The sequence below is a fragment of the Peromyscus maniculatus genome, chromosome 2 (genome assembly GCF_049852395.1).
Source record: "Peromyscus maniculatus bairdii isolate BWxNUB_F1_BW_parent chromosome 2, HU_Pman_BW_mat_3.1, whole genome shotgun sequence".
Taxonomy (NCBI): Eukaryota; Metazoa; Chordata; class Mammalia; order Rodentia; family Cricetidae; genus Peromyscus; species Peromyscus maniculatus.
Window position 1 is genome coordinate 96,053,324 of NC_134853.1, and position 9,572 is coordinate 96,062,895.

A 9,572-nucleotide genomic window follows, 5' to 3' on the forward strand; every position below is an offset into this window, starting at 1 on the left:
CTTTTTTTTTTTTTTTTTTTTTGGTTTTTCGAGACAGGGTTTCTCTGAATAGCTTTGCGCCTTTCCTGGAGCTCACTTGGTAGCCCAGGCTGGCCTCGAACTCACAGAGATCCGCCTGGCTCTGCCTCCCGAGTGCTGGGATTAAAGGCGTGCGCCACCAACGCCCGGCAATGGCCACTTTCTATATTCTTCTGACTCCTGAGTAGGGGAGATCTTACTATCTTCTGAAACCTTCAATTTCTTTCTTCAAGAAATTGAAGTTTTTATCATATAAGTCTTTCACTTGCTTGGTTAGAGTTACCCCAAGATATCTTATATTATTTGAGGCTGTTGTAAAAGATATTGTTTCCCTGATTTTATTCTCAGTTCATTTGTGTACAAGACAGCTACTGATTTTCATGTGTTAATTTTGTGTCTTGCTACTTTGTAGTTGAAGAAGTTTCCTGGTACAGTTTTCAGGGTTATTCATGTATACAATCATATCATGTACAAATAAGGATACTTTGACTAAATCTAGGTGTTGATATCTAGTCTTGCCTTTGTTGTGTGAGTTTTACAGATCTTGCTGTCTGTTACCCTAAGACCTTGCTGTGGTGGATGGGAGTTGTCTGATAGACAGTGCTTCTGAGATCCGGCCAGGTCCAAGCACAGTGGGTCTCATTAGGTACTGAGAGCAGGAAAACAGTAATGGAGATGGTCCAGAAAGGCAGGGTCCTGAGAGGGTCCACAGGAAGGTAGAAAGATGGGTCTGTTCATAGGATCTGTAGAGTCCTTGGGGAGTAGAGCAAGAGAGGGAAGACAGGCCCCTGCACATGGTCTGCTACAGGGCTGGAGATGAGTCTAGGGAACTGGAATTGAAGGACATGAAGGAGAGTGAAGATTGCCTACTTGATTCCCTGGATGGCATGATCAGGGCCAACAGGTTTCCAGAGATTACTTTGAGTGTTGGCAGGTCAGACAGAGGGATGGGGTAAGGAAGGAAGGCTTTAAGCGAAGATCTGTTTGGTTCCGTTGGAATGATGTCCTCACTTAAATAATCTTTGTGCTAAGAAAGCTTCCTTCAGGAGTCTCCCCTAGTCTTTCATTGGGTTCACAGAATCCCTGCAGGAATTGAGGTTCTTGGAAGGTTTTCATTTTTTGAATAGATATTTGTTGTTTCTACACTCACTGATGCTATGAAAATTGAGTCTCTGTCTATCACTTGGATATTCTACTTTATAAAGCAATCTTCTCAGAAGACCTCACAGCAGCCTTTTGTACCAATGCCAGGTTAAAACCTTCCTTGACCTAAGACCAAGAATGTTATCACAGAGCCTACTGACCCTTTGGGAAAAGGAAGTGAGTTCATCACTGTAAATGATTTAAGAAGATACCAGTAGCAGTGCATGAAGAAAAGAAGCTAACACAATTTCTTTCAACAAGGTTAAAAGAGTCTCATGGCCATTCTGGTGTCTCAAGATGTGAGTGAGAGCATCAGATAGAATAGTGCAATATGTGCAGGTCTATATATCATGGGAATTTAAAAGAGAAGGAAAGGCTTCACTTCAGAGCCTGAATAGGAGCTTCATTAAGATATAGTGACAGATAGCTAGATAGAAAGATATGTGATAGATAGGTAGACAGACAGACAGATAGAAGATAGTTAGCTAGCAGTTAACTAGATGATAGATAGCTGCCATGAGAGGGACTGCAGATCAGTATTCCCTCTGAGTAGTCTCCCCAGACCCAAATCCTCCAAAGAATGGCTGAGTTTTTGTAGCCTTTTAGGTATGACAGTATGTTTTAGACCACATGATTAGTTCAGCATAGTGTATGACACAAAGGACATGGAGGAAGCAGGCACTGGTTAGCACCTTAAATTAGAGCCCGATGTTAGGCCACAGTTACAGACAGATTCTTAACTTTGTGTTTTAGAGACTGTTAGCCTGATTCTGGGTATGGGATCTGATCTGAAGGTACAGGTCCATGTTCTAAATCATCTGTTTTATTTCTTCTAGGCTTTAAGATGAGGCAATACAAAGTGAAAATGACATTAAAAATCTTCCATGTCACAACCCTGAAAAGGCAGACATAGTCTTTTATGTGATTCTTGAAGTTAAATCATAACTTTATAAGATAATGAGTATAGGCTGTGAGTCTGCAAAGCTTGGAATACGAGAATCAAAAGCATCAAAGTTACCTGTATCATGTGATCTCAGACTTCAATTATGTTTGATACATTTCTGGCTATAAAAACTGCAATTTTATGCATAAAATTTTATATTAATCAAGAGCTGGACTTCATATTTGCTTTAAAGTGAGTTTTCCACTTTCCTCCTGAATTTGCTTTTCTATTGTGCTCTGAATGTTTGTGTTCCTCTAAAATTCATATGTTGAAATCTAATTCCTAGTGTGAATATATTTGAATGTGAGTTTTTGAGACATGATTAGGTCAGGAGTTTGAAACAATTATGATGAGATTTGATGTCTTTTAGAAGGAAATTCTAGAGATATTTATTCCCCCCTTGTAACTATAACATGGGATTTCTCTCTGTGAAGATGTCCCTCTCTCTTAGTCTTGATTGGACAGCATATCTGCCAACAACTTGATTTTGGGATTGCTTCCCTTTGGAAGTGTGAGAAGTAAGTTTCTGCTATATGTAAGTCATGCAGTTTGTGGTCATTTGTTGTAGTACCTCAGTCAGATTAAGACAGCTCTGTTGCTATTCCATATCAACAGTATTACTATCCTTCCAGGAAATCAATCAAATCTGCCACTTTTCTTTTTGTCTACTACTTCTTTCAAAGCCTGTCTTCAACTTTGTCCCATCCATAAACTTTCTAATTAGTACACCAGGACTTTTGGTACATATGTTGACAAATTTGTTTAAAAAAATTTCTGGGAAGATCTCAATTTCTTTTTTCATAACTACTATTTTCCCTTACTCCAATTTCCTTTGTGGGCAAGTTTTAAGTTCTGCTGCCTCCAAGTACCAACAGTGACTTATGTGCCGTGTGATCTAAGAATGTATGAGGAAATTCAAACTCATAATCTTCCGTTCTCACCCCCTCAAGTGTTAGTTTTGAGGTATATGCCACCACCTCAGGTTCTCACTTCCTACCTGATGGTTGTGAAGCTTATAGCAAGTTGCTAAGGTAGACAAGAGGACTGCTGGTTAGTTGTAGCAGTCCTACATTGATTGCCTAAAATGTCTTCTGAAATAATCTTTTACCATCTTGTAGACATAAAATTAAAAAAAAAAAATCTAGTGTCTAGTTTCTTAAGGTTTTTAAGCAAATGGCCTTCCGGCTCCTCAAGAGTCTATGAAATGTACCACTTTTGATCTTAGTTCAACTGGGAAATCTTCTCTTTGTACAAAAAGAAAAAGCAACATAAATGTCTAAGAGATAAAAATTAAGCCCTACTTATTCCTTCTGCTCCCTTAAATGCCATCTGATTGCTCCTCATGTAAAAATGGGTTGCCTGGTTCTGTAAAATATTTTACAATACTAGTTACAACAGAAACAAATTGTACTTTTGGGGAGAAAAGTAAATGATAATTTCTCAGTTATTCAGATAATGTAGATCTTTAGAAGACCTAAGGGTTGTATGGTTTGGATAAGATCACCCATGGTGAATATTTAATGTGGCATTTTTCTTTTTGTCATTCTCTGATATTCGAGGTATATGAAAGAGTCACAGGCTTGTCACAAAGTAATGAGCTTCTATGCAGTGACCTCTAACAGAGCTCACTGAAAATAACCCTTCCAAAGCATGTTTACACAGTGGCTATTTGGCTGTTAAACAAATACAATATTTAATAGGCCCAAAGTGATCTGCTTACATGGGAGACTGTAATAACTAGAAGAAGACCATGCTAGAATATTGAGAAACTAATATGTGGCTTCTACAAGCAATGATCCTTGAAGAGAACAACAGTTTGTGGAAGATAAGATAAATGCCACCTGCTGCGGTGGCTCCAAGGGACAATCAGGAATGTGGTATCCTCTGAAACAAATGCAGCTTTCCAGATCTTGCACAGCCAGCTGAGGTGGAACACTGGGAAATGAGTTAACTATTTGGTTTTTCCCTGGCTACTCATCCCCTACATCACTGGGGATGACACTGTGCAAGTTGCAACAGCTGGCGTTTTCATGCCACAAAGCTTGTTCCCAGTTGCTGTAGCACCCAAAAGATCTCTGTGGAACCTCAGAAATGTCTGTAAATTGTACTTTCCATTTCCTGAGTATTACTTGGTGCAAGGCCTAGTGTTCAAGTGCTTTACCTTTCTTTAGGAAATAATATGTCGTTGTTTCCAATGGGAGGTGCGTGTGCTTATGATCTTTACTTTAAAATTAAGAAGCTAGCAGTTCATAAACATAACTGACTGATACAAGGTCATAACACTTATAAGATATAATTGAGACTCCAATGCTTTGATCATATGTTATGATCTCAGGGAGATCAGATAATCACTGGACAAGCCATTTCTTATGAATATGTCATTGTTCAGGAACAAATATGTGATCTCTATAAGGGGACATATATTTCTCTGACCTTTTCACCTGCCATAATGACAATGAAACAGCAGCTATTTAAAAGAATACTTGTTAATTTGGGGTGTTTAAATTCTAGCCCTTATCCCTGTATAATATTCTTTTCATATGAAGCAGTGAAAATTATAACACATTGTGTTCTGAGGCTAGAAATAATCGTGAGGCAACACAAGCATTAGTATGTAAATTTTCATGGGTTGGTATCCTTCTGTTCATTGTTTCTGATTCTTGACTTAGTTTTGCTATTTGAGAAATGAATGATGTAAAGAAAAATCAGAACCACTTTCCCCAAATCTGGTTGGAAGACAGTTTGGAGAAGGGAAAGGGAAGGTTTGTTGAGGACAGGGTCTAGATTTGGGTAGCTGTTGTAATAAATTGCAAAGGAGAAAATTCCTTTAGACATTAAATTATCTTATAGTCATCTATACATTGCTTCGGGTGGCACTGGTGATTCAACTGAGGACAATGAGCATACTTGCCAAGTTCTCTACCACAGAGCTCTATGTTCAGCCCATGGGGAAGGCTTGTAGAACTAATTATTTTTTATGATGTAGCTTCAGTTGATTTCCTTATGGGGTACCCATACTGTGTGGGTGATTATAACATGCACTACTTACATATATATACATATATATGTAAGTAGTGCATGTTATAATCACAAATATATACTATATATATGTATATATATATATATATATACTATATATAGTACTCATACTGTATGGGTGATATATATATGTAAGTAGTGCATGTTATAATCATATATATATACATATATGTATATATACATACATATATATATATATATATATATATATTACTTTACAGTTTACAAAGCTGTTTCTCTCACTTCCCACAGTAACAATATGATGGAGGTAATGAGGACAGAAGAAAGAGTGTCAAGCTTATTTCATGGATGTTTAAAGACTCTTCCACAACCACACAGCTTCAAACAAGCAGGCTAATGCAGGAGCCCAGATTCCGACATCCTTGTCTATGGCACTCTTCCTTAGGCAATCTTTACAAACACTAGAACAAGTCACATGGAATATATATGAACAATCTAATGATTTACCTAACTAAATATTTTATTTTAACTGTTGGGAGCCACGAATATTTCATAAACTAGTGTCTCTGTTAACATCAAAGCTGCGAATGCATCCAAACACCCCAGTCTCTCTTCAGCAGCTAGTTGGGGCACTCATGACTTTAGAAAAATTGTTCTTGAAACTCACTATATTTCTTGGACTATCCAGCTCTTAAGGAATAACAAGTTACACATGTTTGTTCCTTGCTGTGTTAAGAACTTTCTTTACTTTTGTTTTAAATAACTGCTTCTCAGACCTATGTACTCTCCAGCCCCAGTCTTCTTCCCATCCTCTATGCCACAGTCCCCAGAAGGGCTGTGGGGGTTGTCTCTAAGCCTCTGCTCTACATCCTTCTGATGTAGGGGTACTCTGTGGTCCTAGGAACAATATTACAGCATGAAGGACCTTGGGTCTGCTTTGGAGCTACACTGCTACCTATTTACTGAAATAAGAATTGAAGTGCAGCTTTTTCCCTAAATGTCCTAATATCTTGAAAATGTGTATCAAAGATTGGTATTATAAATTTTTTCCCTGTCTTTTGATTATATCCTAATGAAAATTTGCACCATCCAAAGAATTCTATGATAATCCAAATGAAATCACTATATCATTGGTATGTAAAAATGCTGTTCTGGTTTGAATCCTTTCTCGTGACTGACCTTGCCAATGTGAACATGTTCATATGAATAAGATTAATGATTTAATTATTTTTATGCAAGCTATCCCTCATGTAGGCTGTTTTCCTCAACTTGACTATGTTAATTAATAAAGAAACCACTCAATACTCCTTCTGTTGGAGTTTGTGGTACAATAATCAATAAAGACATAGTGAGTGTCTGTGTGTTGAGACCCTAATGAAAACAGGATATATTTGACAATAAACTGAAGTACATAAAGCTCTTCTCAGTGCATGCTTCCAGAAGGAAACAAGGCTATGGGTCTTAGAAGGCACTAGCTGCCAATATAAATGTAGTTGTTCTTCTAATTAAATACCCAACAATATGATTGAATATGAAATAATCTACTTGTGTGAACATTATTTCATGTCATGTCTTAATTCTTTCTAGGCCTTGGCCTGGATTTTACTAATTGTGTAGTAAGATGTTCAAGTTGGAATTCTTGCACACTCTCAGTCTGTTTTCACCATGCTCTGGTTGACAGCATTCCTTTAGGAAATGCAAAATAACAAGAAGACTCCCTACAGTCAAAAAGTCGAAATTTGTTTAGTGCATTAATTACTTTGCTGTATAGAAGGTTGTAAAGGAGAGAATGCGTGTAAAACAGCTCATATAGTTACAGGCAAGTAGGAAAAAAGTGAAATTATTACTGGCAATGTTCTTCTAAAATAGTCTTTTACTATAAAATTTGCCTTCTATGTCACCTGCCAAGGATGAAGTCCTATATTAAGTAAAACATGGGGAGAGCTTTCTTTTTTTTTTTTTTGCGGGGGGGTGGGGGTGGGGTTCACAGTTATCACAGTTTCAGTACCTGTATATGGATGGTCTATGTTGCTAAAATTTAAAGAAAGAGAATAAGTTAATCAGATGAGTTTCTGAACTTTTAAGTTTTAGAGAAAATTAGAATTAGAGAATTTGATGATTTTTAAGTTTAGGTTAATACTATGAATTTAAAATACCTAAATATTAAGATTCCAAGCGAATTTATAAATAGAGAAGTGTCATTCATGTTATGACATTTCAGCAATGTTCCCTATGCTATAGATGGCTATCCTTAAATGTTTTCTACTGCCAGCACTGAAATCCTCTTAGTTAAGGACCATAATTCATTGTTCAGGAAGAGCTAAGACATGACACACATCTGGTAACAAGACATTTACTCTATCCTGAGGCAGAGACTAGTTCGAATTGAACACCCTCATTCACAGGTAATTGTAAGAGGGGAGAAGACACAGACCACCTGGAAGAAAAAGAGGTGTTGTGGGGGACCCATTGCCACCTTTTTGATGTCCAGTCATCTACAGAGTGAGTGGGTTTGCCACAGAAGATGATGAGTTAACTTGGATCTCACTGAATCTCTACTATGTGCCCAAGATCAGAAGTTTGATTTTAAAAATGGTAAAATTTCTTCTGTCAAGGACCTTTTAGTTAATCAGAGTGAGTGAGATAGATGTCTAATGAAAGGAGCAAATTAGGTCCTGCTGAGCCAAGTTCATCAAAAGTCAATTGAAATGACAGCTGATTCTACCTGGGGCCACAGTGATATTCTTTATTTTTAAATATATTTATTTTTGTCTTCATTGTGTGTGTGTGTAGGTATAATGTATGCCATGAGCATGTGGGTACCCATGCATACTGGAAACAGGTTTTAGATCCTTTGGCACTGGAGTTACAGGTGGTTGCAACCAATTTATGCCTACTTGTGAGAGTTGGTACTATTCATGTCTGCCCAGCTATGTGCGTGGCAATACCAGGCTGCTGGTGTAAAATCAACTATGATGAGAATATTTATATGACAGAATTTGGCAAACATTGAGCATGGTCTTTTTTCCTCCTAGAAAATGAGTCATTAAACAGCATCCTACTGCTTGTGAGCAGGGAGAGGCTATAAAAAGGTGTGGAGAAGCTGGTAGTTGGGCTAAATTTTGTAGAATGGTTATAAAGAAGTTCCTGGATTCGTAGGGGAGGGTTTTCAGGGGCTGGGGGAGGAGGGATTTATTTTTTAGGAGCTAGAGAATAATTAGATTCATCAAATATATTTTGAATGGTTATGAACTCTAGTGAATGTTTTAATTACTTAATGAACTTTGATGTCAGATTTTAGGTTTTATTAATTTTTGTATGCATGTAACTTTATATATGAACAATATAAATCTTGTATAAATAAATGAATCTTAATATTCATCATGTTTTCTGCATTATTTATCTGGACAGAGTTAACCATTCAGACTAATCACATGCCAAGAGCAATGTCAGGAATCCAGTATGATTATGTACACATACACATTTCACCGAAAGGAAACTAAAAATGGAAGCAGAGGAGGAGTTGACTGAAGGTCATAAAGTTCTTAGCAGTATATAAACCTGGTTGGCTTCTGGATTCTTTCTCTAGCATAGCTACCACAAACAATCTTTAACAGATGGCACACTTTTCCTTCAAACGTCTGTGGACTGAATGAAAGCATCCAATTGGTTGTAATGTCAGGCATAGTCACTTTCTGGGAGGCAGAAAGAATATTTACATTTCTTAAACTTCCTCACCAGGAAGTGAACTTGTTTCTTGCCAATTGTTTGAGTCACCTAGATAGGAAGGGAGTGTAAACTGAGCAGCAGTAATGATGGGTGTTTCCTGTTACGTGTTTTAGTTTTAGCATAAAAATATGACTGAAGAAAGCAGCGATGGCTTTGTTCAGAGGAAATACCATGCAGACAAAGTATGCTGTTATCCTAATAGGAATGGGTCTAATTAAAGTGCATTTATTTTTCAAGGTCCATAGTCCTTTTTAAACCTGCTGTTTTCATACAGAAAATCTGTGTAGCTCTGGGCTCGTCTGATTGAACAAGAACACTCAAACACAGGGTGACTTCTTTTTCAGCGTGTGGCTTTGCAATTCAGAAGATGTAAAGAGGTTTTCCCTGGCTTTCAGCCTCCCAATCTATTTTGATCATGGAGGTTAATAATGCTGAAAAGCACTCAGCGTATATAATGCTGCAGAAGAAATGAGAGTTCTATGTTTTATGGCTGGGACATGACTAGTAATGTATCTGCTGGGAAAGTTGGCATTCAGAATGGAGCAATGAAAATTGAATTCCATCAATTCTTAACCATTCATCCCTTCCCCCACTCTACTCTAGCCCGTGCCTTTTATTTTGAATGGGAAAGGAGCCTTGAGAGCCCAGATCTGAGCACTGTGGTGGCTTCATGCTTTGTCACTATTGTGTAGAGACTTACTCATTTGGCTACATAGTAGGATTACCTGGGAGCATTAAA